This window comes from Tyto alba, unplaced genomic scaffold (genome assembly GCF_018691265.1).
Source record: "Tyto alba isolate M040663 unplaced genomic scaffold, T.alba_DEE_v4.0 Super-Scaffold_45, whole genome shotgun sequence".
NCBI classification, from domain to species: domain Eukaryota; kingdom Metazoa; phylum Chordata; class Aves; order Strigiformes; family Tytonidae; genus Tyto; species Tyto alba.
In genome coordinates, this window is record NW_024881321.1 from 39,575,327 (window position 1) to 39,602,035 (window position 26,709).

Here is a 26,709-nt window from a genome sequence, read left to right on the forward strand (position 1 = left end):
AGAACCCAGAAACACATCCAGTCACAACCAAGGCTATTCCCAATCCTAACTATGTACAAAACACTGCAAAATGGAAACGGAGGAAGGAAAAGACTAACAAAGACACAAAGCAGAGGTGATCGGCATCTCTTTAGGTAACACAACAATCAAGGTAGGCACCAACTAAATTAAAATTTTTCTAGAATGAAAATCAAATATTTACAGACTTTGTAAAATAAAATGGCATTTTTGTAAGAAAATCTAAAGGTGCATCTACACTATCATCAAAACTATGATTTATATTGGTACCTGATACAAGTATTCTTACTGGCTTTGGGGATTTTGATTATTGTTGAGTTTTTGGGGGTTGGGTCTGTTGGGGTCTTCTTACGACAGTTCTAGAAGGACAGTCATCAATTTAAACAACCCATTGAAATGCAGCTCCTTCATACCAGGCAGAGCATTTTGCAAGCTGGGCACATCCCTTACATTTAAAACGCCAGTCCCAGGAAAACAGGGCAGAAACAAGAGCCAAGGGCTACTGCCAGTCAGTCTCTAATGTAACTCCACCTTGACTCACCGGCACTGATGATTTGCTGACATCAGACTCAGGATTGTTATCTTTGAAGAATTAAACATTTAAAAATTCACTACCTGCTTAGCAAGCACAGTATAATCTACTGAATACCAAGCTGCTTCTAATGCTGTGTACACTTAGTAATGGTACAGATGCCATTGCTGCAGAGTAAAGCAATGTCCATTAATGCAGACTGCAGTTATGTGTGGTATCTTCTTTTAACCACAAGTATGTCACTTATATTATCTCAAAGGAATCCAAATGACCAACTACTCAACCGCTAAAATTATCCATTCAGAAAGAAGAAAAAAAAAATAATCAAATAACAGAACAGATAAATCACAAGGGCAAGCTGAAAACTTTTATTGTAGAAGACCGAAACTAAGTCTAGCTGCATCGTTAAACAGTGTATTATAGCTAAAAACATGGGGGAGAAAGAGTTTTTAAAATTGTTTATTTCACTAATCTGCATTAATATAGTTATCTTCAAATCTTGATTCCTCCAAAACAGGTATTATAACCCTAAATGCATTTAAGGGCTTTTCTTGCATCACATTTTCGTTTTTCCTTTTTTCTGCTTTCACACAATCGGGTTTTTGTTTTAAATACGAGGTTTCCATATTTTAAAATTAAACACCAAACTAAACCATTCCTTGTTTTCCCCATGAGGAACTAACTTCCTTTTTCTATCAACTTCAGCAGCCGTTTTATCAAGCACTGCCTGATCCATCCCTTTGTTCTTTAACATCTCAGTATTACCAGTCATTAAACAACGCTAAACCTCGAGCAGGCCCACTGGCTTTCTGGGACTGCTGACGGAGTAGCGTAATACACAACGCATAGGTGTAAAGCCTGTCTGTAAAAACAAGCTGGCTATGTGACACTGTAGGCAGAAGTTCAACATGTAATTTAACATGCACGTCATGACAAGTTAAAGAATGTATAACTACAAAAGAGTTGACCTGCAATGTAATTGTAGTTGTTATCTTGAAAAGATGTACTTATGGCTCAGCTTCGTGTTTTGTAAATAAAAGACCTTCATTCCAACAGGACCACTCGTGGTACTAAGCACACGCTTGAATTTTTCACCGGGCCATGGCAACGGTGGAAAAAGTGACGATACAAAACAACGAACACTGTATCTTCCTGACTTTCCAGAGAGATGAAAGGAATATCTGAACAACATAAACATCCAGGATCTCTAGTTGGCAAAACCAGCAAAGATCCTAAAGGAATACAACCATCAGTATTACAAGACAGGACTAACGGCAGAAGACACACATCACTGCAGTAACAACATTACACGGAGCTTAATAGTTTTCTGTCATAGGAGGTCTATAACATTTCAGTTTGTTACAATTCCCCATGCATCTCTTAAGAGCCTCTGAGCTCATAAAAATGATGTGTCATATTTTGATACTTGTGCTAAACACAAGCTTTATTATTACCAGTGTTTAAACCCAATACAATCCACACAGTCCTTGCTGAGGTAGCTGATTAAATTTCTAATATTCATGAACTTGATTTTTAATATTGAATGCTCAAAATGATTTAAGTCTTTTGATGTAATGGAACATAAGTCATTCAGTGTCAAGTGGAAGGCAGATCCTTTATTATAGCATTAATTATTTGGGATATTAGCATTAATTTCTTTCTCTATTTGAATTAAATGGAATTCAAAACAGTGTGAATTTATGAATAGTCCACAATATAATTATTTCTATATTACCCCTGCAGCACTAGCAGAAAGACTGCCTACAGACCTGAAAACGCAAAGGAAGCAGATTGATCATCAATTTTTCTTTTAATCTTTTTTCTGAAAGACAGAAAAGGTGAAGCTCAATATGTTTATACTCTAAATAGCTTACACTCTTTTCTGATATAAAAATATATGCCTTTATACCTATAAATTCCATCTACATATTTTTGTATTCAAGATGTAATGATTAAAGGAAAACACGTTTATGCAAGATATACCATAGCCAGTTTCTTTTACAAATGGAACAAAACCATTCTTAATTAAAACCACAAAGCTGCAAAAATAGCAGGGACTTTTACAAAATGTCAGTACTTGCCAGTAAAAGCGCCAAGTCTTAACTCAGATTTCCAAAGTTGCTACATCCACAGGATTTCAAGAAGTTCTGGTAGGAAGGACTAATTAAAGATACAAACTTGGAATCTTTTTTCCAGCAGCTAAAGGGTACCAATTTTTAATTCACTTATGTTACAGGTATAGCCAGACAACATTGCTAACAAAAATAATTCACAACTCAAATAAATACTGCACCACTCATGTAAAACTGCTGTTTGCAGATCATCTAAGTTAGTTACCAGAGCACTAGATACTGAAGGACCGTAACCCAGCCTAACATTCCCATACAAAACACGCAAAAATCAGTATTTACAGGTTTTTATCCAACTCTACGAGACTTCTGAAGTCTGGTTAAACCAGAAGCAGCTGTCCAACTGAAATTGCAACTTGACGAATAAACAACAGCCAAGGCTAAAAATAAGCCAAACAAACCATCTGTGCCACTGCCCCTGCTCCCAGCCCATCTCCACAGGTGCCAGCTCCCATCCCTGCACTCCGCAGCAGAACGAGCACGGGGTGTCTGTATCATCACTAACTGATAGCATTAACACAAAACGAAAAAAAATCAGTGAATAAAGTGCCCACTTCCGACCTAAAAAATACTCAACACTTGTCCTTGTGGTTTTGCTGAAGTTCCTACTAAAAACACTGAAAGGATCTAAGACATACGCAGCTTTACAGTGACTGGATGAAGTCCAACTACCTTTTTCTTTTTTTCTTCCACTAACCTAGCAAACAAACTTCCAATCTAAAATTACCAATTAAAGTTTCAGTAAACACTACATCTATTTAAAACAAAATAAACAAAACCCCAAAGGACACTTGTTTTTCTACCTGAACTCAAAACCAAGAATAAGCCTACAGTAACTAAGCCAGGTGGCAGCATGCATTTGCAGCAGCCCGAGTCTCCTGTGGTGGATGGAATCCAGAATCCTTGACATGTCATCATTCAAGATCTGTCAAATTTGATAACGCTCTGTGTGTGTCTGGAGGGACACCATCCATTCAGGGGAATGAACGTGTGATTTGTTGTCATGACAGCTATCAAAATTCAACCCGAGAACACATCACGCAGCCACGTACCTCTCCTTCTGCACTGAAAGGTTGAAAAATACTTTCCTTGTCATCATCCGAAACATCATTAGGATGTCAACTAAGAAGTCAATTCCCTTGGAACGGTGGTAGCCCAGGATAGCACTGGGAGCCAAGTCCAACACACAAAGGATGTGGGAGAAAACAAGTGTGATGAATACACTGCTATTGTAAGAACAGGAAGGAAAAACCTCGCAGGCACGCTATGCTGGGGGGGCTCCTACTGCATTAAAACCAAGAGATCAGTCAGATCGATGCTTGGGGCTCCTCTCCGCCGGTATCAGTGCCAGGGTTTGCTAAACAGGAGGCTTAATTTATTGCTGTTCCTTGAAATGTTTTATTAGCCCAGAAAGCCCTAAAGAAATTCAGAGTAATACACCAATTTAACTCTCCATATACCGAGTAAGTTTTAACAGGATCTAGTTTTCTTCTTCTCTCCTAAACCTGTGAAGGGACTGCTCATGAACTGCTCTATTTTACTATATAGTTAACTACAAACTTGATCGGTATACTAAAAGGGCTATTTAAGCTATCTTAAATTTGACAAGAATAACAAGTTAGAAAAATCCCAATATATTTAATTGGTAGTTTGTATGCTTAATGAACACCACCACTCCTTTCTAAACCTTCTCACCCTGCAAGGATCTATTCTCATTTTGAAGGAAAGGTTTTAAAACAGTGTTTAATGACTTTTTAAAAATAACATAAATAAGGACAGTATAGATATAAGAGAAATGGACTAATTCTTTTTAAACAGCTTACTTTTACTTTCTTAAGAATAAAAAGCATAGGTGTTTTTGGTTTTGTTTTGGTTTTGTTTTTTTTTTTTTTTAAATGCTGCAATGCCAGCAGAACCCAGAATCTCACCTCAGCACAAGCAGAAAGCACCTGCTTTTGCTAACCCTCCTCCCATTCTCCTGCAGGGTCTGAGAGCTCCTCTGTGTTGGCATGGAGCTGATTCAGTGTAACCTGTAGGGAAAGACAGCTGAGAGACAGCACTCAGCTAAAAGCAGCTTCTCGCACCACGGGAGGACGTGCCCCTGCATCAGGAAGAGCATCTGCAGCCTCCAGCCTCTCGATAAACTTCAGTATCTGCTTTCACACCCCTGTCACTACTCCTTATTCAGGCCCTCACAAATACTCTGATCGTTTCTAGAAATCCAAAACTTTAAATGGCTCAGAAGGCTAAACACTGCCTTTCTACAAAAGTAGTAATGATCTGAAGGCCTGCTCATTTATTTTTGGTTATTGATCCACTTTGGCTAAACAGCCCAGCCCTGGCGCAGCAAACACCACCCACACCCACACCGCTCCCCAGGACCACGCCACACATCAGACACCTGCTGCAGCGACTGAAGAAAGAGCTCTACCTATCAGAACAGCACAACCTGCTGAAACATAACAGTAATGAGTTACCATCTAACTAGCCTGGCTTGTTTTTTTATTTTTTAATTAAATATCTTCTTTGAAACAAATTTTCTTCCCACTTGATTTATTTAAAAAAAAAAAAAAAAAGTAGGTTGTTGCCCAAGAAGGTTACTACCTGATTTTGCAAACATACTAAATATACCAGGTTTTGTCTAACAAAGGTTCAGCTCTACTCTACCTGTGGTGTATCTCACTGTTTTCACATCTATTTATGCAGTTGTGTGTACTCTACAGTCAATAACATAGATAAACTGAGGAAAAATGGATCAAGTTTCTTCAGCTTAAAGACACACCTATAGTGCATTTTATTTTGCATCTGTATTTTGTCATGACTGTAGGAGAGAAGCAGCATTTTTGAGAATTTAGGTATCTAGAGAGTCCCATCATGCTCGCCCCACCGCCTCACAGAATAATCAATATTAGTTACATGTTACCATACTGATACTTGTTAACAAGATCAGGACCAAAAACAGCACAAAAAACCTAGAGAGAAAAAAAAAAAAGCCTGTAAGCCACAAACTTTGCTTCTATGACTTGGAACAAATACTGGCTATACCAGGACATCTGAGCTTCCATTCTCACACATGTTTTTCTCAGCACAAGTATTTCCAAAACTTCACCGGGTTACTGTACATAGCTGCAACAATTTAAAATGCAGTACGTTGCTATTCTCTAATCAAGATTTATTCCTCTGCACCTGAATTCTTAAAATTTACAATACTCTATTAAAGCTTAAAAACATACACTGCCAGGCCACCTCATAGCACACAAAGTTATTTATGCTGGGTTTAAAATATGAACTCACTTCATTAATGGTGAGAAACAAATTCATTTGTTGTGCCACATATATCTAATGGAATATAAAAATATGTATTTCAATGCACTTCCAATTTACTCATTTCATTAGCATTTATGAAACAATTAAGAATCCTTATGATGGGGGAAAAAAGATTACTCCGAGAAAAAAACAACTTAACACTTGAAAGAATTATTTTACCCACCACTGAACAGAGCAACGGTTTAATTGGGCAGAACACAGACAACTACATTATTATGAGGAAACTTACGGGCCTAATTGAATCTGCAAGAAAAATTTAAATGGAACTACCTAAAACAGAAATGAGCTTAGGATACCTGGGCCAACATTCATGAATTTGCAAAGCAAAATAAACAGAAAAGTCATTTTCAGAAGGTGTAAATCACCAGGATCTCATCTAGTACATTTTTCAGAAGACTGGACAAGGGTGCTCTGGTTAAATGCACAGTACAGGCCTCCCTTACACGCTTTAGGAGGAACAACACTATTTCCCATGTTACAAACACCCGCCCAGTTCTCTCTGAAGGTCTTCCACTCCAGGAACTAATAAGGATTCCTGACTTTCACTCTGTGGAAACTACTGTTCTGCAACATTTCTGTATACCTAGAAAATACAAAGATAAAGCGTATTGCGTTTAACTTTGTTATTTCAGCCAAAGTAGAAAGCAGCTTTCCTGCAGAGCACCTCAACTCTTTGCCTCTTCAACACGCCGGACGACCTACTTCAGAGGAGCAGGGTGTCCAGCGACAAGCACCCAGCACCTTACCCTGGGTCTGACTAAAGTAACCGAAACACAGTAGCATCTGGTTTCACAGCCAGCTCTAATAAATCCCCACCGACAATCCCTCTTCCTCAAAATGCAGAGCAGGGGGTGTGGGAAATACCCATGGCTTAGAAGCCATCAGTCCCTCGATGCAAAGAGGAAAAACTTTCCAGAACATACGCTTCGGATTCAAAGATGCCTTGGTTTTGATTTCAAACCTGCAGCTAGTAAATTGATACAGCACCTGTCTCCATGAGCCTGGAAGTCGCTTTTATGCTCAAGGAGCATGAAAAACACAGATACTCCGGGTAGTTTTGCTGCTGCTCAAGACCGTGAACAGCAAACAAAGATATGTGGGCATCGCTTTTTGAGTTGCTATTGTTATAGTTTCTACCGAGGAAACACATGAGGACTGCAAAAGGAGTAACGTACCAAAAGCAACACAAGGTACAAAAAAAAAAAAGGTTGGAAAAGCAGCAGATGCCGCTGACCTTATCCTTCTTCCTTAGCTGACAGCAGACGCGAGGTGACACATAAGAGAGCAAATCCCTTTACTTATGCTCCTACCCAGCTAGCCAGGAAACTATAGAAGAAAAGAGAGGAAGGGGAGATAATAACTTCCCTTTCCTACTGCAGTCACAAGCCAACAGCCGAAGTTTTTAATTTATATATTCAGTAGCAAGGACGTAATATAAAGGGTCATCCAGACCATCAAGGCCTACCTCTGCTGTTGGTTTGGGAAAAACAAAGCAAAACAGATTTTGTATACCATTATATCACAACAGCAATCAGAAATGTCACCTGGTAGAAGTAAAAGACCAATACAATAGCCAGTGTTGCAATGACAGAACGAGGGCAACAAGAACTAATACCGTAACGAGTCTGTATCTGTTTCATGGCCTATATAAAAATTTTTGCAAATTACAGTCTTGATCTTTCTGGTACTAGTGCCGTCTACCTTTACATTTACTGACTGTTCCCAAAAGTGACATCTTCTGTCAAAATCTTAAGAAGCAAGGCAGCTACAAAGACAAAGCAATCTGCCTAACTGCTTAAACTGACTTGGGTCAGACACAGGATTCTGATTTCCAGAGTTGTGAAATCAGTATTTTTAACAAGTAACAATATTTTACTTCAGACGTTGTAATCCTAAAAAGGAAAACACAGTACCATTAACATCATCTACATGGTGCTGACTGCTTCAGATTCCTAAAAAGCAGTGGCAAAACAACTACTTCCAAACAGAAATTCTTCATAAGCTCCTACCCAGTGAGCCCTTTCAAATTCCTCCATATTAAGTTACCAGTCCAAACTCCGGACGATACAAACTACGCGTGGTTAGGCCATGAAAATTTGTTTTTACAAAGGCCACTACAGCTTTTCACTAAGAGAAACCTAAATCTCCTACGTTGAGCTGCTACAACAGTAGCAGTACGTTCCTCAGAAACAAACACTGCTTTGCAGCAAGGGGAAGAAACCCGGCTCAGCTAAAGAACGCTTGAAATTCTTGCTGAGGTTCAGTCAGCATTCAAGTTTTTAAGTAACAAAAGAACAAGACAGTTCCAAGTTAAATGCTACATGGAAATCACCGAATAACCCCGATACATGCAGAGGACCGCATGCACTGTGAAAAAAAGCAGCCGTGGGAGATGTTAACGTCGGCACTAGAGTTGAGAGGCACACACCATTAGCCCGTCACCGGGCAGACCTGAATTACAAACCTGAATTCTGATCCAACAACTTTAGCAGAGGTGGGCCACAGCGTCCAGCCGGCCAGCAACGGGTATGCGTTAACGTCGGCATATTTTTCACTAAAAACCGGGTGAAAACACTTACAAACTGAAGTAGTTTTCCTCCCACAACACCCAGGGATGCGCTTTTCTGAACAGTCACTACACGAGGTATAATTTTTTTTTTTTTTTTTTTTTTTTTTTTTTGGCCTCACGTCCTTTACCTACATCGGCATCCACCGGGCACACACTGCACCGCGCTCCTCAAGAAACCCCCCACCCCCACCCCCACCCCGGTTTCAGCTCTCGTAAAAGCCCAAATCCGGGAACAGAAAGAAAGTGTGGCAGGAGGGGGGATCGCGGGCGGCCGTGCCCTCGGCCGCAGCCCCGCCGGTCCCCGCGTGGGGCGGCGGCGTTCCGCACCGCGGGCGCTCCCACCCGGGAAACTTTCCGGTTGTGCCGCGCTCCGGCCGGGAGGCGCTGCCCCCCGCCCCCCCCCCCCCCCCCCATTCTCCCGCCGGGACGGGCGCGGAGCCCCGCGGGGGGGGGGGAGCGTGTGTTTTTGGGGGTGTCCCGGCCCGCCGGCGGAACGGCGGGCGGCACAAAGCGGCGGCTGTCACACGCAGACACACTCACCACCAGCAACTCGGAGGACGAGGAGGAGCCGCCCCCGACACCCCCCCCACACACCCCCCCCCCCGCAGCTGGACGTGGCACACAAACACCTTCCCCCACACACACACACACGCACACCCCGGGGCGGCGACGGGGCCTCCACCGCCCAGGTGACCCCTGCCCTTCCCCCCACCCCCCCACTCGCGGCGGCCCTTCCCCCCCCCCCACGACCGCCACAAGTTTAGGGCAGGCCCCGGCCCCCACCCCGGCCCCGGCCCCCCCGCGGCCGCGCTTACCTCCGGCCGGCGGGGAGCGGGGCGGGCGGCGGCGGGGAGGCTCCCAGCCCGGGCGGGCTCCGCTTCTTTGTCTCCTCGGCGGCGGCAGCGGCGCCCGCTCGCTCCCCCCTCCGCTTCCCTCTGCCCTTCCCCGGGCGGATGCGGGCCGCGTCCTCCGAGAGGGGCCGGCCGGCTTCCCCCCCGCTTCCTCCTCCTCTTCCTCCTCCGCTCCGGACGCGTCCAAGGCCCCGGCCCTCAGCGGCGGCGGCGGCTCCGCTCCCTGCCTGCCCTCAGCCTGCTGCGCCCGGCGGCGGCGGCGGCGGCGGCGGCGGCCCCTCCCCCGCCAACCGCCCGCCCCCCCCGGCACAGTCACAGCCCCCGCCCCCGCCCTGCCCTTCCTGCCGCTGCCGCTGCCGGGATCGCAGGGGCGGGAGGAGCTCCCCGGACTCCCCCCTTCGCCCGCTGAGGGCCGCCGCTCCCCGCCCCAGCGCAGGGAGGCCGGGCCGGGCCGGGCCGCTCCCTCTCTCTCTCTCCTCCCCTCCGCGCCGCCGGGGCTGCGGGCTCTGTCCGGCGGGAGCGCCCTCCCCTCAGCCCCCGGGAGACCCGGGCGCTCCCGGAGAAGCTGCCGGAACCGGCCGGGGAAAGTAGTGGCGGGGGTTTAAAGAAGCGGCGGTGGGGGGGTGTGGAGGGAGGGGGAGAGCCCCGCGGCGGGGGGCGCGGGGCCGCGGCGGGGGAGCCGCCGCCACGGGGGAACTTCCAGCCGTGGCATCAGGGCGCCTCCGCCGCCCATTGGCCGCGGGGCGTGACGTCACGCCGGGGCGCGCGGGGCCGCCCCGCGTCTCCCCGCTCCCGTCCCGGGGGGAAAAGTGAAAAGTTTCACCCTCGGCGCCCCGGGCGCCGACCGGGTTGGGCGGTAGTTTTTTTGGGGGGGGGTTGTTTTTATTTATCACGGGGGCTCGGTGTGTACCCGCCCGAGTGGCGTTCCTTGAGGAGGGGCGCGGAAGCCACCCCGAGCCGCCCATCTCTTCCGAAATAAGAGCCCTGTCCCCGGGTGCGTGACCGGGCCGGGCCGCCCCGCCGGTCGTAGGAAAGGCGGGCTTCCCCACGAGGGACTACAGACGGCGGGCAGGAGCTGCCCCGCGGGGGCCGGGATTTCTCGTGGCCTGCTCACCGGCCACGGGCGGCCACCGTCCCGCCGGCTCCGCGGCGCGGGTCCTTCCCCGGGCTGTGGGGAGACGGAGAGACCGTCCCCTCCCCGGAGAAACCCGCAGCGTTCTGAGAGAAAACTCCCCGCTGCGGGGGGGAAGCCGCCCTGAAACGTCGTAAAACCATTAACCCTTCCCAACATGGCGGCTTCCAACGGGCGGGGGCCGGCGTTACCCGTCCTGGCGCAGCCGCCCCTCAGGGCGCGTTTCCCGGGTTGGGAGGTGAGGCTGTGCCGCGCCACCTCTCCCGAATAAATCCGAAATAAAAGCCGCGGCCCCGCTGTCTTGTTTTCTCTGGCCAAGGTAAAAGTAGCAGGGAGAACTTAGGACAAAGATTTTCAACTCTAAATACAATGATTAAAAAGTGCGTACTTGGAGATCTTTCCATGCACCCGCTTAAAATAGTTTAGAAATCCTCAAATGACACCCTCATCCCCTTGTTAACTTTTACTAATTCTTGCAGCATTTTAATTGATGGTTTGGGAAGCCCCATGCACCTTTCACGTGCCTGTGAGAGAAACCTGGAAGCAAAAGGCAGCTTCTTCCTTCTTTCAAGACTTTGCATGCACCTCAGGGAGGAACACAAAGTCCCTTTCCATTCCAGGCTTTTTGTGCACGTATTTGACTTTCATTCAGAGAGGTGTTAACAATCTTCCTTTAGAAATAATAATAATCTGACCGTGTTTTTTTAGAGCTGGAAAACATTCGGGGTCCCCGCCGCCCCTGCCTCACCGTGTGTGGTCAGGCCCCGCTTTGGCCTGCAGAGGCTTAGGCTGAATTTAAATCGGATCGGTCATCCAAGGACTTTCAGATAGAAGTCTCTGTTGTTCCTGGAACAAAATGCACCATGGGAGCGATAAAGGAGAGGTGAATTATCCCTGCTCTCCTCTGCATTTATAATACACGGTTAGGTTTCAGTCTCAGTTTTGTCCCTTCTTACCATACCCTTGCTAATGCCATCCTACAGAAACCTTTCGTTTTGTTGTTTTCCCTGCAATGCTGTGGAGTTGAGGGTGTCCAGGCAAAGATGACATGGCCCTGCAACATTTCCAGGCTGAATTAGAACTCCAGAAGTGTTACGACACCATAAGATGCTGCGTGAGTGGTAGATCTCAAAGCCTTGCAGGTATCTGGAAAAAAATGATAAAGCGCCTAGCTTTAGCAGATTAATGTTAATAGGATTTATGGAAGAAGAATGTTTTAGGGAGGGATTTGGATAAATACATTGTCTTCAAGCAAAGGACTAATTTAAGGACTCTGAAGCATACTGTTACTAAATATATTTAATTACATTAAGAAATGATCCATTAAAGATGTTTTTTTCCAAACTGTGGCTTATGATGAACAGAAGACACTGTAGAAGGGGTTTTCAAGGATATGTTGAAGGGTGTTTTAACTGCCTGTCTGCTGAGTGGATCCTTATGTTTCACCAGCAAAAAAGACCAAGATGCTGCCCTGAGTAGTATTGCAAAACGTTGAGCCTACTGAAATATTAATGTATGCTTTTTGAAATGTCATAATTAGCTGTTATCTCTGGAATAACTGTTATTAAGAAAAGCTGACTGCTTGTGATTTGAGTGAGAATTAAATTCTAAATATGAGAAAACAAATTTGGGGGAATCTGCACAGAAGTGAAAGCGGTACATGATGTGGCAGGCACGCTGTATAAAGAAAGTAAATATGCAAAGCGTGCGCTTTTACATATGCATAAGAGCGATGCAGTCCTTAGAAAATATATACACAGGAGAGAAGAGCATGAATATTGCTGCCAGCCAAAGGCTGTAACTGTATAGTAAAAATAAAAGGAGAAATGGTTAAGCAATAGAAAGATGCCTCTCTGTCTTTGTTAGAGAAACAGCCTGCCTCGTGCTGCTACCTCGAACAGAGTTACACGCAAACAAACGCAGAGGTTTTGTGACGGACTTACATCGCAGTTGCATGGTGGCTGTCAATTCCACTTGACATTTGTACCTTGCCCAAGAGGCTAAAAGATCGTGTCGTGTCTTACGGTTTGTATTTACGTGCTTTCCTTCACCTTTCTTTTTTTGTGACCACCCATTTTCTGTCCCCTGTGTGATGCTGCTTGTGCCTTACCACCCGCCCGGAGAAGCGGTGGCTTCCTCCAGACGGACACGCGGCTGTAATCTCTTCCACGGATCCCAGCCGTACGGATCCAAACCACGCTAAGGTATTTACACCCCACTGTGGCAAGGAGAGGACTGCCACCTCCTAGATGGGCTCCTTCCACCTTCCGCAAAAATACCTCATCTTTTTGCCAGGTGCATCAGGTCGTCTCACCAGCGGCTCTAGAGTATGAGCTCTTACCTACTCCCACAGACCACTGGGAGACATTGTAGCGGGAATGGGAGAAGAAGGGACTGTGAAGTTGGTTGAAAATCTGGAAAACGGCATTGTCCCGTTCAGAGGTGGACAGCAAAGGTGTTTCACCACTCAGTGTTAGTTCATTGGGGAGAAAATATACCTAAATCTAAATTAACCTGTTTAAAAAATCACTACTCCTGCTTTTCAGAACGGCCTTTTAAAGGCATCGTTGTAATAAGCTCCATTTATACACATGGGGTTGTAATACAGTGTCACTAACAGATGGAGAGGTAAAGAAACACTGGTACTCTGGAAAAAAAAAAAAAAAAAGGTGATTTTTAATTCTCTCTAATCTGAAAAAAAATGTTCATTTTAATAACACCTTTCAGAAAACTTCCCAGCTTGCGAATCCATTAATTTTAAAACATTGAAACCACTGTTGGTGTCTTTTCTCTCTCAAAAAAAATCTCTTTCTTAAAGGGTTTACATCACTACACATCATCTAGTTTCTGCTTAAAGCATATACGCTATTCCCATGTAGATGAAAGGGAATTACATGACCACTACCAGGGGAGAATAGAACCCAAATACTCAATTAGTTACTGCTGAGTCACATAAGTGTATTTGCACAATGATTCTAATTCAGCCTGATGGTAACACAGCTGCTTTTCCCACTTGCTGCATGGCTGCTGCATCTTCAATGACATTTCCGAAAAATGTTGAGGGGGAAGAACGTGTCCTTAGAGCTCAAAATACATCCAAATTCTTCTCTTCAATGGGCCAAAGCTACCCAAAGGTGCTGTAAAACTGCAAGCTAAATCTATCAGCAGATCGCATTTTATTATGACAAATTCTATCGTTATCTTTTGTAGACAGTTGCTAAGATTCAAAGTATTTATGTAAGGAAAACAAACGGGTGTTTTGGGCTTTAGAAATGTCAGGGCCCTTGGTTCTCCTGTTTATTTAAAAGTGAAAGTGTGCTGAGGGACATCTTTTGAACTCTCTTGAAAGGTTACAACTGATCTTTTGTACAGTTTTGAAATTCCAAATATTGCTGCTAAATGGCTTGACCCTGCAGCGTAATCTCTTATTTTGCGTTTAAATACCAAATTCTGTCCAGAGCTGGCCTTTCTGCACACTGCAGAGGCTCGGGCGTTGTGTCTTCCAGCCATGAGGTGCAGCTGCCTCAAGAGAGGAGCACAACCCCCAGACACGTGGCAGGGCCCTGCCAGAGTGCAGAGCGAGCGGCGTGGGATAGAGCGTCCCACTGCCGAGGTCGCTTGTGTCAGCAAAATGTAATTACCCACGCTGGACTTTGCTCAGGACTGCAAGCTGATACTCCCCTCTCAGGGGGAAGAACATGCAGGGAGAGGCAACAGAAGCGAAACAGAGAAGGTTTTCTCTTATCTGGAGATCCAGTAGTCTGTATGACCAGTTTATAGATTGCGTAAGCACGGGGACCAGTGCCTTCTTTGCTTGGAAGGAGCATTTTTTTAGTCTATATGGTATTTTTTTACTCTGCTGATGGTGGGGGGAGCTCAACCCGCTTGGTCAACCTCCATGGCAGCTTCCTCGGGGACCCACCAGCCGCAACCTTGCAGCATCTGTGTGCATGGGGCAGGACTTCTTCTCTGGCCCATCCCAGCTCAGCATGGTCTGGGGAGGTGGGGGCAAAGGGACTTGCTGCAGATCCATAGTTACGCTGATGGATCCTGTCAACCCAAGACCTTGGGCAAACGGAGTAGAGAGACGGTGGCACTGTTTCGGGCCAAGAGGCTGGGAAAGCAGCTGCATGTTGTGAATGAAGGCAACAGGAAAATCCTGTAAACATGACGCTGACTTGGGTTTAAGTTCCTACTCGGCTCTGTACTGTGAGTCTACAGCCTTAATTATCAACTACGCAATCAATTATCAAATACACAAGCGGTGACTTCACCCTTCAGAGCTCTAGCTGGTGTCAGAGTTCCACAAGCTAACAATACTGCAGTTGACTGCAGAGAAGGAAACAAATGCTTCTTATTAGCCCTCCCATTTATTTTCTTGTAACTGATGAGTAATTATAGGCCCTGCCTTTGAAAACTATATTGCCAATTATGGTATTGTCATTGATATACAAAATATTTGGTACTGATTCCAAGAAGTGTAAGGCTATGCGAGAAGCTCAACCTTCAAACAATGTTTTCATCCTTCATGACTGCCAGGGGAAGTCTGGAAGCCTGATCCCTGTGAACTTCGAAACCTGTAGATAAAAGGAAAATCGGTGTGCTTTTAAATTGGGATTTTACATTAGTTTCATGGTTGGTGTCCTGATTGAATTTTTGAATGTTTGAGGTTGGTGATTCTGAATTAGGTCAGATACTGTACGTAGTTTTCTGCTATTGTATTCTGGCATGAAGTTTACCTTCATGCAACATTTCCTATTTGAATAGGTAATGCAGACTGTTACCGATCAGTACACAAGGTTTTAGTCTACAGTCTACACAGATGTACAGTCCACACAGACCAAACATCATCTACAATCTGCACAGGTCACAACCAAATCTGCTTTGTCTGGTTCAGAGGTAGTCTCTGTTTTACCTCTCAATCTGGAATTAAAAGACAAAAAAGACCATAACAGCAGGGCGATCACTAGCTGGTTTTCCCTGCATCTACGTGATCTACAGTAACAGGGGGTAAAACACAATGGACGTACAGTAATAAACCAAGACCCCACCTGCTTCTGATTAAAAACTTCAAGATGTTTTTTACAGTCAGTTTTTAAAATTCCTGCTTAATGTTACAGAGCTTATGATCTCTACACTCGACAAGTGAAGTCATCCTTGTTTTCTAATGGGAAATAGATTTAAAAAGATGTAAACAGGTGTGACTTTAAAACTGGCATTTGTATATACAAGATGAAGGACCACTGTTTCCAGTAGAACTGGTATGTAATTATTATGAAATATGGCATACTCTCGTATTTTGCTGTCACTCAGCAAGTAACCTCAGTCACCACTGTGGAATTAATTGAATAGTACATCAGTACAATCAATTGCTGCTCTAACTAATTAAAATTAGAATTAGCTGAAAGAAAAATAGTATTAAGAACTAACATGATTGAAAGAGAAATTGTCCTGTGACTCCATCGGTTATAATTGAAATTGCTGAACAGTTATACAGAATAGAAAAACTGAATACAAGACAGCAGTGTAAAAATCACTGGTCAAATACAAATATTACATAAAGAATCTGGAAACACTGAATTGTTGAATCAGAGATGGAGAAAATTTTAACTATAGAAACTTATAAATATGGGTCATTAACAGAAATCAAGATAAAGTAAAACTTGTTTTAAATATTGATTGTATTTTAAACAGGACTCATGTTCTGTACAGTTATCTATTTAAGGAACAAACTTACTTTTTAGTTGTGACAAAAGAGCTCGGAAAAACTAATCAGGTTGCAAAATACAGTTACAGGTTTCTTGGTATTGGGTGGGTTTTTTTAGCTTTAAAGCAATCCATTTTTAAGCAGCTATTACAAAGACAGCAACCTGGCAATAGCAAATGACTGAGTATATCTAACCTCAGATCTGCTCCACTACCATTCTTTTAGCTGATCTCTATTACATACAGATATTGTCTAGAGACAAGAAAAATAATTCAAAAATCAGTGTTCCCAGCCTTTGTTTTCTATCTGTCACTGTCACCCAAGTGCTGTATAGCTTTAGTTTAGTCGGTAAAGCTTTGGCAGTTTAGCATCCTTATCTTTTACACTATTATAGTAATAGTTCACTGGGATGATGGAGGGCTAATTTGTAGATGTAAAGCACAGAGGGCGTTGTATACAGGTGGTATATCTTGGTGTTATGACTCACAGCAGCGAAGTCAGTTCTGATTTAGCTGAAAAATCCAGCACTCGGCTGAAATGTATCAGGTGCTGGTTTTTTTTTTCAACAAATTTTGGGTGGATCCGTTGTGTCTATAGTTTTGACGCTCACTAGCCAAATACCTTTGTCATACTCACATAAGTCAAGACATGCTTATCTGTAGTCTGCGAACATACATGGGCATATGAAGCAGAGGACTCTGGACGAGCATCTGAGTCAGTGCCATCTGCCAAAAGTAGGAGCAATTTCTACTCTTGGCAAGAAACAGGCTATTTCGGTCCAAGGGTCTGCACAGTACCCCAAATTCCTAATTTAAAATATTGCAGCTCTTTCATTGCCAACCCTCTCTTGAGTGGAGGTTGCTCGCCGTGGCTGTGAGCACACACTCTGCCGCCAGGCACGGGGAGCGGGCGGCCACGTGCTGCTCGGCTGCCGCACGAAAATGCAGTGGTCCAAATGCAATGAGTTATGTGACCCAATATCAACAACCAGCTCTATTCTGGGTTTGAAATTACCTACACATTTTCATTTAAACGTATGTGGAGCGATTTAATTCTTTCAAACTTTTTGCACAGTGTTTTCCTCCTTGTTTCCTGGAGGGTTTTCTGCAGAGCTCAGCGCTGCAGTATCCTGCTGCTCTCCTGAGATTTTAAATTTGGTGGGTGAGGTCCTTAGCTGACAGGGCAAATTGTATGAGCAACTTTAATTGCATCTCATTTACTTTGTGTTGATACTGGTAGGTCCTGACGGTTCTTTTGCAGATCAGTCTGGGAAAAGAACCCTTCCTCTGCCCACACCCCACAAAAGAGGTTCATTTACCATGGGAGTTTCTGTAGGGAACCCTGCAGAGGGTCAAGCTCGAGGTCCTTTGGCTCTGCAGCCCCCTCAAAGCGCCCGCCAGCGCAGTGGTAGCTGGCTCGCCTCCCCCTTGCCAGCTGCTGGCTTTGGAGTTCCTGCAAAAGCGTTGGGGTGGGAGAAAATCTCTGCACCGTGGGAGGGCGGGTGGGAAAAATGATAACAGGGAGTGGTTGCATTCTCCCCATTCCTGTCCCAAACCTCCTAGTCACTGGGCCCTCTCCACCGAAATACCTTCGGGAGGGGAATTCCTGGGAAGTATCCAAGCTAGAGGGAATGAATTGTGCTTTTAGGTCAAGATTTTATTGTTCATATAGGTCTAAATACGTTGCAAACCAGGCTTTGTGCTGGTCCCCACACAGCTCTTTGCCCAGTGCAGTACGTTGCCTCACAGTGCGGTGTGTTTTAATGGTGTCCTCCTCTAACAGGTGCCTAACGCTGCGCTGCCTTGTGCTTTGGTGTCTGTAACTTCGAATTTGTTTATGGAAAGGCTCATGGCTCTCACTGATTTCATCTGCTCTTGCAATTTCACTGTGAGTCATCCAATATGGTGTGTACTCTGTTTTACTTACAGATCAGACTGCCTGAATTCGTGTTTTTAGTTAGGTCGTCTACTCTCAGCTTTCTTCAGGCAAAAAAAAAAAAAAAAAGAAAATACAGAGTTTCTTGCTCTCAAAGCTGTGGAGACATGCTTGAAAATGTGTACTCCTAAGCTCTTTTTTACTAAGAGGTAAATAAAAATAAGCTTGCCATGGCACTTTTAATAGTGTTTAACTGGGGTCACGAGTTATGCATGCCGGCAGCTGGCAGTTCTGGGTGTTTGAGATCTCTGAAACTTCCACATATCTCCATGTGGGCACCCAGAAATCACATTACCCACCTTTTGGAAAGTAGTGATGTTATAACACCTCACGTGGCGGTGGTGAGACTTGATGAATGTTTGTAAAGCACTTTGATATCCACAGAGGGAAAACATTGAAAGAATAGTACTCCTGTGTTTTTTAAGTGCTTCTAAATATCCTAGGTCTACTTCCAACTTCATTCAGAGTTTTTTTCTTAACCGGGCTTGCCCTTCACTGCTCTGCCTGTGAATCTTTATAATGGGGATGGCATGATCACTACAGCAGTGCAGCATCTACCCATTTCTATTTCAGTTTTAGACCTGACTTGATCTTTCAAGGGCGGTTGGCAAGAAGCAGCAGCACACAGCGGAGCCCAAAAGGACCGCAGAGGGAATCTGCTGAGCTGCGTACAACCTCCCAGTCCCCTTCTAGCCCAGAGCTTCCCTTGCTGCCTCAAACCTGTGGGGTAGAAATAAAGTCAATCTCACACTCTTCTGCAAAAGCTGAGCCTATTGAGAGCACCGATTACAGCGAAAATCCTTAAACTACACTTGCAGGGAGAACCCTTTTGCTTTTATGTTTTGCTGAAGCCAGGAAGTCACTAAGTGAGCACAGCCCTCTCTGAGCGGGGATGCTGCTAACAGGCAATGCTACTGTTGGTTTTAAGAATAACACATTCAGGTGCACTGGACAGGCTAACGGAACAGAAAGTTATTTTTCCCACAATTTGGCTAAAAGTGGCATAATTATGTCCATTACTTTACAAGAGTTGTTACCTTCACAGTTGTAAACAAGAAAGCCTTGCCAATTTTCCACTCAATGGAAAAATTCTGTATGCTTTGATAGCAATACGCCAGAGACAGCACATAATGGAAATGTTGTCATGGAGTGCCAGCTCAGAAAGAGAGGAAAATGGCTGAAGAATTAACTCTCAAAAGATTTTTTTATTTCCTTTTCCTTTTCTCTCTTTCTCTTTTTCATTCCCTCTCTCTTTTCCTATATATTTTTCTTTCTCTTTAATACAGAAACATATAGAGAAAATGGTTTCTATCTCAAATAGGCCTGTATGTCTTTTTGCTATAATTTAAGATTTAGACCTATAGCAAATCCACTTGACTTTTCAGCTGTAATATTCCAGGCTCTTCCTGCTAATGTTTTTTATCAGTGCTGGTTAAATATTGGAAAAATAGACTTGCAGGCATGCAGATATCCTGGAATTAAAGGTAACATTTTGCATAAGAAGAAAAAAGAAGTTTGGGGAATATATCTGCCAATTAATTTCTCTCAGTTAGATAAATGATGTACTGTTTTTATGTGTCTCTGGGTCAAATTATGATCTGCTTATGTGCCCTCACCTGGCAGTTCCTTGCCTTCTGAAGGGCAGGATGGGCAGAAAGGTCTTGGTAAAGTGTAAATCTGCTCGTTGTCTGCTGCCTACATACATCAGCTGAGCTAATGCCCAGAAGAAAGCAACCTGTCCTGTTCAGAGCTATATTTTAGTCTCAGTTCTTTTCCTGCAGCAGTGCAGAAGTGTGTGTGTTTGACCTGTGTCACCCGAGTCCTCTTTAATTCAGATGAATTATTGGCTGATCAACAACAGTTGATTATGTGAAACAAATGTAAATAGACATTTGTGGCTTCCTTAAGGCTAATTCCTAGATTAAATCATAAATTTTTATACTCTGGGAGAAAGCATCAATTCAAAGCTGGGAGAGCATGTATCTAGTACGAGCATGCCCCCAGCAGCCACCATTTAGGCTGTATGTGAGTAGTGGGACAGCCGCCTATGTTCATACTGATTAATCTTTTCCTGACGAAGTTCTTCATTCCTCAGATCTTTGCTAATATTTCGGGTGTTCATTACACGCAAGCAGGACCCAAGCCCAGAGCCGGGCATGGTGCTCCCTGGAGAGCACACATGGAGCCTGTGGATGCAGACACTCAAATGCTCAGCTCAGGACAAAGAGGAGAGGCCAAGTGGCTCTCTCCTCCTTTTCCAATCCTGTGTCCCGCTTACACCAGCTCTGGCCCTGACTGGACCCTCTCCTTTGACTCACTAGTGTGGCACAGAGCTATGTAGATTTTGTTGCTGTTTGTTTTCTTCTGGGTTGCTGAACTGAGGTGGTTCAAGCACAAAGCCAACGCGCGAGTACCAGTGTCACTGTGAGATACAGGGTGGGACTGTGCGGTGGCAAGGGCATCAGACATGGCTGGGTCCTCCAGCTTTGGGGTCACAAAATGGTTATTTGACTCCCTAGGACTTGGGAAACCAAACTCTCGGGGGAAGAGGGTTCAGAGTAACAACACCCTCAGCCGGCACCTTCTGCAGGGAGTGCCTGCAGCCCAAGAGACATGGTACGTGGGGATCTCTTAGAGATCCCACCCCTGCTTCTCTGGCCAGGACAAAGGGATCTGGAACTTGCTTTGCTGACTAGGAGATGGACACCTCTGGATTTTACTGACTCCCTCCTTTCCACATGAGTGCCTGACACATTAAGCAGTGACACTACACACCGTTTCCCCAGCCCCATAAATCTCACCTTTACTTTCAACAACAAAGGTGGAGGGTATCTGTAGTCAAAGCTGCTCCATAACTGCTGCTGCCTCCTGTGGTGGATCCATCCTGCGGTTGTGTGCCAAGCCCATTGTGACAGGCCCTCAAGGCAAACGAGCGCTGTATTTTTGGGTTGCAGTCAAGTCCAGACATAACAAGAGCATCAGGGACGGTCCCGGGCACATGCAGGCACAGAGTTGGCGGTGTTTAGAGACTTGTGAAGTCAAACAGGAAGGTATGGATTTGCGATGTTAAGCACAGGCGTCTTAATAATACAGAAGTCTTTTGTTAGTCACTGAAACCTTTCACTGGGTCAAGCCCTGAGCAGCTCATTAAGTTGCAGTCACACAATCGAGAAGGTAAAGTGATGTCACGTAGAGGCACTGCCCCCACACTGTCCCTGCTGAACAACTGTAGGAGTGTGGTGAGCCATCCTTAGCCACCTAAAAACGATTCCTGCAAACTATTTCATGGTTACTCAAAAGTAAAGTATACGTTCATGATTTATGAGTGATTGGAGAATCAGCCTTCCAATTCTCCCTAATTTTCTTGAACATTTCATTTACTGTTTGAACAGGTGTCTAATTTCTTCAGATTAAATTGGTAGATGTATTTAGACAAGGAAAAATCTAGTGGCTTATTTTACAGATTTTTATGTATTAGGAACAAATCCTTTATGTACCTTTAGGTGGAAGTGGATTTGATGAAGAAACAAAAGTCTCCGAGCATCAGTCTTAAGCAACAGGATTTTGTTATTAAAAATAGCAAATAACGGACAGCTGCAGAGAGGGAGGTAGGATCTATATTGGGAAGTTATTGGAAGATTGCAGCCAGGGAAGAGGGAGGCTGGGTGTAGGATTAGCAAAGGAATTCCCCCTAACTCCTCTCCTGCAAATAAATCGGTGGAACAAAGATGACCCTAATCCTGGTAAGGAGGGGCAGCACACGGTGACCCTACCCCCTCCGCCCGGCTCCCTTTGCTCCCAGGAACACCCCCAGCCCCGCAGAGTAGAAGCCGCGGCTCGTCCTGCCCTGCGGCCGTGGCCAGCCCAGGCAGTGCCAGACGCGGGAGCACTGCCCCTGCCTTCGGCTCCTGGACCAAACTGCTCCTCCTGAATTTATGTGTTTGCTGTTGTTCCTACACGCTCTTCCCAGCCTTCTTTTTTCAAGGGAACAGATGTATTCCTATCCAAATGCTATTTTAATAACAGTTCCATTAATTCTTGCTAAACAGACGGTGTAATCAATATGTCCAACACAGGAAAGAATTCAAGGGGGATGTGACACTAAGACAGCATTAAAAGAAATAGTATGTATGCAAGAAGCAATTTACTTTGGCACACTTTTAGCTATTTTGCCTCCTAGGTAAATGATGCAGTGATACCATTTAGACTAATCAAATATGATTACCGATTTCTTCATTTTCATTAAGTCTGAGGCATATACCTTCTATAAAACAGAACCGTGAAGTACAGATAAGTCTCGTATCACCCAGGCAGGTAAAGAGAGAAGGCATCTCTACACTGAGGATACATGCTGCAATCCTGCATCTCTTATTCATACACAGGGAAATTTTGCTTCAGCTTTAAGTGCTTACTAGCTCGGTGGTGAACCAGATCTAAAATGTTAAACCTATCAATTAGAATAAACATGTATGTGTTAAAAACTTAGGTCAGAACATCAGCTGGACTAGACAGGCACTGTACCACAGCAGCACTGTAGAGGTGAGGATACAAGCATGGGTCACGTTGTCTGGATAACTTTATTACAGCCCCACTCAAAGCAATCGTCTTTTCCTCATGATTTCCTGCAAAATGTCATCTATAACCATAGCAGCACGGGAGCAATAATAATACAATTACTAGTGCAGCATGAATTAATTTCTGAACAACCGTCTCCTCGAATGAAAGTCCTCTCGGAGGGGAAAAAATAGATCACTAGGCAAAATCCACTCCATTTGCACCAGGCCGGGACACTTGGGCTGCCTGCGCAGCTGGAGAGTTGTAACCCAAACCCCTCTCGGCGTGTGACCAGAGCTGCTTTGCCGGGCTCTTAAGCGTAGTCTTTCCCAGAGAAAGAGCAAGCAGTAGCCTGCCGGACTGCAGACAGGTCTCTCCAGGCGCCGAGCCCCGCTGCCTGGCCTGCTGCCGGCCGTCTGTGGGCGAGCAGGCGTCCTGGCACCGGGGCCACGGGAGACGGGGCGCCGGGGTGCGCGTCCTGGAGGGGGAGGCTAAGCCGCTGGGGAAGCTGTGAGGGCTCAGGGGTCTTGCCTGTCCCTCTGAAAAACCATTTTAGCGAAGTGACTAGATGCCGGTGAAACGCCGTTGTCCCCTTCTTCAGCCGGAACAGCAGCAGAGCCGGGCATCGCAGCTGGAAGGGCGTGTGGGGTCCTCGGGGAGCGGCGGCGCGCCTCAGGTGAGCTGAAGGGGCGGCGAGGGGCTTGTGCAGGTCCCCTGCGCTGCGGGGGAGGCCGGGGTGACTGGAAGGACAGCCCCGATTGACCTTGCCAGCGGCCTGGCTCGGTCTGAACGGCACGATTAATGCAAATCACAGTGTGGTCAACACTGCCTTGCCTACGGCTAAATTGCACAGCGCTCGCGAGGGACGGGGTGGGAAGGTCCTGTGCCACCTGCCTTGCCCCAACACAGGGAGCCTGCTGCGCAGGGGGCCCTGGCCTCGCTCCCGTCTCCGGGTTTCCCTCTACAACAGGGCAGAGCAGCTGGGGAGAGCACGACTGTGTGTGTGTGTGCAGAGGGACGGGCGATGAGGGCTCCTGTGCATCCTCCCACCGCTCCCACGCGCAGCCCCATGCTCGCAGCACCCGATGGAGTTTGAAAACACACAGGTAAAAAGACCAAAATAAACCACTCCTCTCTAGTACTGATATAACTCTTCAGTTTAGTCTAAACCACTCAGCCGAACCACAATATTTTGAGAAAGGGAGTAAATGTAAGTACTCATGTCCTCACAGCCAGTAAAACAAAATAAAATAAATGCAGGGGACAGCCGGTTATAATGGACAAACAGTCCTTTGGGGAAGACTTTCCTAAGTCAACCATTAAATTCAGTGCATTTTTCCCTGCTTCCTCTGGGCTCCTAAAAAAATGGTCTAGCTTTGGGGATGACAGGGGAACTGAGGAAATGAGAGAAAAAACTGCTGAAATTGAATTTCCTCATAGAGTAATTCTTCCATAAGCTGCATAAACTTTCCTCACCTAAATAAATACTTTGGACACACAAGTTTTTATATTTCTAGTGTGACTTTGATGGTAACCTTTGCCTGTTGTTGTGACTGCCCAAGAATCTCGGAAAATAGCTGGTACATTTATATCTTAGATAGCAACGGTTGGGAACCACAAAACCCTTCCAAACATTTGAAAATATCTCAGTCTTTAAATAAATAAATAAATAAATACATACATACATACATACATACATACATAAATAAATAAATAACAAAGCAAAAAAACCCCACCAAACCCCAACCTCCCCCACACCAGCTCTGGCTGCAAATGATTTTAAATATATAAAGAACAAGATCTTTGGACTTTTTGGTGACTTGACCATAAACATTTCTGCCTCTTTACTTATCCCTGCTTAATTCATTCTGCCTGGACAGGCCACATAAAAGCGCAAGATAAAAGAATGAGGTAATGAGAAAAGTGTTTCAGACACTTAGGCTGTAAAATATCAACCTAAATACCAACTGTAGTTGCATTATGTAGTACTTTCAATATGTACACTTCTGTTTATTGCTGGAGTATCCCATGAGGCAGGTATGTTTTATATACAGCTACATTTAGGACAAAGAAATTACATCATACAGCAGTTAGGAAACTTGTCTTTGATCAAAAAGCAATTCGTTATCAGAGACGAAATTCAGCACAAAGCTGCTGATTCCACTGCTCCCACCCACTGTCTCAACAAGAAAATAAATATTTTTACATTCATAAAAGAAGAAAATTCTTTTGCTTCAAGTGTCTCAAAAGTATTAAAAAAAAAAATAAATAAACCCAGCCCTCAATTTCTTACCTATATTCTAAATGAATGAAAAAATCCATCCCTTAACCACTAACCTTACATATATGTTATATAGCAGCATAGGGTCTAATAGCGTCAGCTCTTGGCAGGTGAAGATGGGTAAAGTCTTAGCTTCTTGCTCTACCAGAGCCAGCCTTTGAAGAGTTTGTATTTAATCTCACTTTCCTCTCTGTTAAATGAACAGCTCAAATCAGATGGATTGGCTTGAAAGGAATTAATTTATTTTTTCTCCATGAGACTCTCATAAAGATCTGCTTTCCACCCCTGAAAGAAAAAAAAAAAAAAACAAAACAAACCAAAATATCGAAATAGAAGCAAAAACCAAATAGAGCATGAGCTGTGATTTATTCAGTTCAGCATTGGAGAGTCAGTTCTTCACTCAGAAACAAAGATGAGGAATTTAGAACCAAATTTGCTCTTTTCTTTCAAAGACAAGACCATGAATCAGTACTTGTTTATTTACAGTCTGTCTTACTATACCTTGTGTAGAGGAAGTGCTTTCACCTACACGTTGCTTCGCCTGACCTGTTCTTGTTCAGATTTCATGTAGAAATGTCCCTGACAACAGCTGTAACAGGAACTAGGTATAGTTTTGTAGTATTTAAATTGTTTCATCAAGACTGTCAATTAAAAAAAGATACCTTAATGTTAACCTGCTGGGAAGAAAGAGGATAAAATCCATCACCCATATAGATCTTTTTTTTCTACTTCTCAGAGCGGCCTTCAGTCCTGCATCCCTGGAGTTAATTACCTTTAACAGAATTTTTCTATCCCCTCACTTTTATTGTTAAAAAATAAAGTCTTCCATCTTAATTTAAGACCACCATAAACTGAATCACAGACCTCATCTTATGAGTATTGCTACCACCGATAATGAAAAACTTCCCTGCTATACTGGAACAAATCCCACAGCCTTTTATAAGCTGCCTGCACGAGTAATCTGTGATGTCCCCTATTTTAAATCTTTGCTAACATTGTCTCCAAGTTTTGAGAGCCTTGAGAATTTGGCAGGGCAGTTTCAATTTACTGAGGCCTAAAGTTCTTTGCAAGACCAGGAGTAAGAAGAGTCCTTGTCTAAACATCAGGGAGGAGGCAGCTCCAGACCAGCTACCTGCTGTGTTTGCAAACCCTGCAGCACCTGATGGTGCATTCGGGGGCTAAATCCCCTTCCATGCTGCTTTCCTCCCTCTGCTCCCCTCACTCATCATCTCTGCTGAGTGACTAAAGTCAATTCTCAATAAAATGTTGCCATTGAAGATGCAGGAAATACAGCAGAACAAAAGGTCAAAGTACATTTTTGGTCCGCTGCCCTGAAAATTCAAACCAAATCAAACCAATTCATGTATAATACGAGGAGATTTATACTGCTGATGCTGACTGCATGCATACTTCTGCAGTTCTCCTGACCAAGAAAATGCCATCACCTTCATAGCTTGGAATAGCATAAGTGAATTTTACAATTAGAACAGATATATGCAACAACATCACTCAGATATAAAAATAATTGTAATCAGGGGAAAAATGCTTTTTGATACTATTTTTAAATAAGTTATTTCCTTTGTTGCAAACATTGAAGAGTGTACCAGAAAAGGTGCTTGTGCCATCTACCTAAGTTCCTTCCATCTCACATAAAAAGGGACAAAACCAATAGGA

The 26,709-nt window shown here is 44.5% G+C and overlaps 1 protein-coding gene across 1 annotated transcript in view; it reads right to left on the reverse strand.

Annotated features, from left to right (window-relative positions):
- Positions 1 to 9,724, reverse strand: part of NCK2 (NCK adaptor protein 2) — an 87,571-nt gene extending 77,847 nt beyond the window's left edge. The window contains exon 1 of the mRNA XM_032997083.2: positions 9,391 to 9,724. The gene's annotated coding sequence lies outside the window, so the exon portion shown is untranslated. The remainder of the gene's footprint in view (positions 1 to 9,390) is intronic.
- Positions 9,725 to 26,709: the final 16,985 nt, after the last annotated feature.